The sequence below is a fragment of the Suricata suricatta genome, chromosome 5 (genome assembly GCF_006229205.1).
Source record: "Suricata suricatta isolate VVHF042 chromosome 5, meerkat_22Aug2017_6uvM2_HiC, whole genome shotgun sequence".
Lineage (NCBI taxonomy): Eukaryota > Metazoa > Chordata > Mammalia > Carnivora > Herpestidae > Suricata > Suricata suricatta.
Window position 1 is genome coordinate 97,812,344 of NC_043704.1, and position 3,305 is coordinate 97,815,648.

General features: G+C 32.5%; 1 long non-coding RNA gene across 1 annotated transcript; it reads left to right on the top strand.

Annotated features, from left to right (window-relative positions):
- Positions 1–497: 497 nt before the first annotated feature.
- Positions 498–2,515, top strand: LOC115292474. Its single transcript, XR_003909015.1, has 2 exons — positions 498–538; positions 2,307–2,515. It is a non-coding gene; the product is annotated as an uncharacterized LOC115292474 (long non-coding RNA).
- The last annotated feature ends 790 nt before the right edge of the window (positions 2,516–3,305 follow it).

Here is a 3,305-nt window from a genome sequence, read left to right on the forward strand (position 1 = left end):
CTTTCCATTGAGGAAAACGACATCATCTGACATACATTTTAACAAAACAATTTTTAAAGTTTATTTATTTTTGAGAAAGAGACATGGAGAGAAATAGAGAGAAAGAGAGAGAGAGAGAAAGAGAGAGAGAGAGAGAGAGAGAGAGAGAGAGAGAGAGAGAGCGAGCAAGGGAGGGGAGGGGCAAAGAGAGAAAATCCCAAGCAGTTTCCACTGTAAGTGGCAAGCCCCACGCGGAGCTCGATAGTAGAAACTGTGAAATCATGACCGGAGCTAAAATCAAGAGTCATACAATTTTTAATTTTTTTTCATTTATTTTTTGAGCGAGAGTGAGACAGAGAATGAGTAGGGAGGGTCAGAGAGAGAAGGAGACAGAGAATCTGATGCAGGCTTCAGGCTCTGAGCAAGCATTCAACACAGAGTCTGACGCGGGGCTCAAACCCAACTGTGACATCATGACCTGAGCCCAAGTCGGACGCCCAACCGACTGAGCCACTCAGGCGCCCCAAGTCATACACTTTTAATAAAACACTTTTTAAAGGTAAGGTTCCATATTTAGCTTTCTAGATTTCTCCTGACAAACTGAAACATTTGCTTTTGTTGCATTTACTCATTTCTTGTGCCTCCACTTCATAACTGTTTAATTTGGCTCACTTATTTAATTCAATTTATTTATATTGTACTTAAATTTATTGTTTCCATACATACATTTGCTATACTATATATTGAACATAAAAAGAGTGAATATTATGATCACTTTCCTCAAATATCTTATGGATTAATGTAAAAGTAAGGAAGTAATATTGTATAGAAGACTAATAAAATATCCAGAGTTACAGAATACATAATGATAGTATAGAAGAAGGAAATTGTTTTTCAGAGGAAATGGTTTTTAGTCTGAGATTAAGATGCTAGTAAATAGGAGTTTTCCAGTCAAATAAATGGAATTAGTATTTTTTTCTTTTACTTCAAAAGTAATAATAGGTTTCAATATTTTTCCTAATCACAAATAATACATTATTATTATAGAACATTAAATACAAACACCTATGCAAAGTTGGTAACTATGTCATCAATATATAAGCATTTTGTATTGAATCATGCATTTCTAATATTGCTCTATGAATATATTTGCATTTTTTACCAAAATGAGTCATAATATATAGACAGTTTGCTGTTTTTAAACCATTTTTCACACTTAATATATTATGAGCATTTTCATGCCACTAAAAATATCCAAGATAAGAGAATATTGGCAAAGGCAATGCCATAAGGAAAAGCATAAAGATACATGTTAGCATGGTTTATTCTGAAAATCACAACTAATTAGATACAACTGGCTAAGGCAAGCCTGAGGCAAAAAATAGCAGTAAATAATATGAAATTGGAGAGATTGCCACGGTCACAAAATATTTAACATCTATCACCAAAATATTCAAACTTTTAACTAAAATAATAAACTTTTTAGCAATGAAGAATCATTGGAGAATTTAGACTATAAAAGTAACACATGCTCATGTTTTTGTAGGTCCTCTTGTACTAGACTGAAATTAGATATTACTAAGTTAGATATGTAAACAGCCAAGAATGCCTAATTGCTGACCATGAAACATTATATTCCTGCAGCCCATTGGATCCTGGGTAGAGAATGTACATTTGCATTACATTTACATTACAAATGTAAAATGCTTCACATTTAGTAAGTGGTCAATATATACCAACTAGCATCAGAGTGAAATAAATTAAAGACCATCACTTCTAAGAGAAAGTTAGCTTATCTGAATCTTGATGTCTGATAATAGAAATATAAATAATATTCTGTCAACTTTTGGCCTTTAGCCACCTTAATATGCTTTAGTTTACATTTTCCTTAATGTTACTTTTTTTCTAACAACCCATACAAAATACAATCCAATAGATTGCTTCTTTCATTAACCTTCAATGGATCCAGAAAACTACTTGGCATTATGCAGACAGTTGAAGAATTTGGAAGAATAATTATATTTAAAATAATGAGATTCAAAAATCTTCACAGTGAAAGCATCTATGAACAATGTTAAATAGAAACTGATGGTGCCAGTTGGAATACACATTTTCACTTGGAAGCTCTCCATCTTTTCACACCAACAACTGAAATATTATATTTAGGCTGTGTTCATAGAGGTTTACATGAAATTGCTCAGTAAATTATTGTATAGACTAAGCCAGCATATCTCAGGGTTTTACACAAAACACTAGTCCAATAAAAGAAGGAATGTTCCATTTAATCACTATTTTCTAACTAATGTTTACTTTTCCTGTTTTTACAGCACAGTGAAGATTGAACATCCTTGCTCCCTGGAGTTTGGTGAATTAGAACTTGTTCTGGCAATTAGTTATGAATGGAATTAATCAGAAAAATTAAAAGCAAATGTGAAACATTCCTATACTCTTTCCTTCTGGAATGGATGCAAATCTCTTGGGTCAGTAAGAGCCCTTAGTGACATGAAAGAGGAGAAATAAATCTTTATTGTATTGAGCTATTGATATTTTAGAGTTGTTGTCATAGCATTCTCTATTCTTTCTTGATTTATAAAGGGATTACTACCTAGAGGGAAAGAGTGTTTTGACAAAGGGTTTACGGGCAAGTAATTAAAAAAATATACTGCTTATGGGAGTTGTAAAGATGTAATCCATGTTGTATTATTGTAAAATATTTAGTATAATGTTTACATGTGATATTCTAGAAGACAGTTCCATTTTGATATGAACTTTGTTGTGATAACATATAAGATAGAAACCATCTATAACTAATTTATTGTTCTAGGGAAGATTTTGAAGGACCAAAATATTAATATCATTGGTTGAAGTCAGCTTGACATAGCATGATTTTAGAAGAATTTGATAAGCTCAGAAAAGAACTGGCCTGTTAGCAGTAAGTGAATAATAAATTTGGAGGGATCATTTCAAGCTTAAGTATAAATAACTGAGAAATGTTTTGAACAACCATAAGCTATTAAAATTCAGATCTATCCAAGATCAAGTTGACGCTATGGCTTTCTGTGCTCTCTTCTAAGATTTTTATGGTTTCAGGTCTCACATTTGGCCATTGTAAAGCCAGACTGTTTGTCTAATAGATTAAATCTGGATAGGCTAAGCTGTCTCAAAGTAAAGATACATTAAAGGGTATGGTATACAGTTGAATCTTTCAAATAGGCAAATTGGCACTAAAGATTCTCTAGACTCTCTTGTATTTTTTCTGCTCTAGCCTAAAATCAACTACTACTCAAAGAAATTGTGTTTCTGTAGGCAGATAAGGTAAAGAGTCC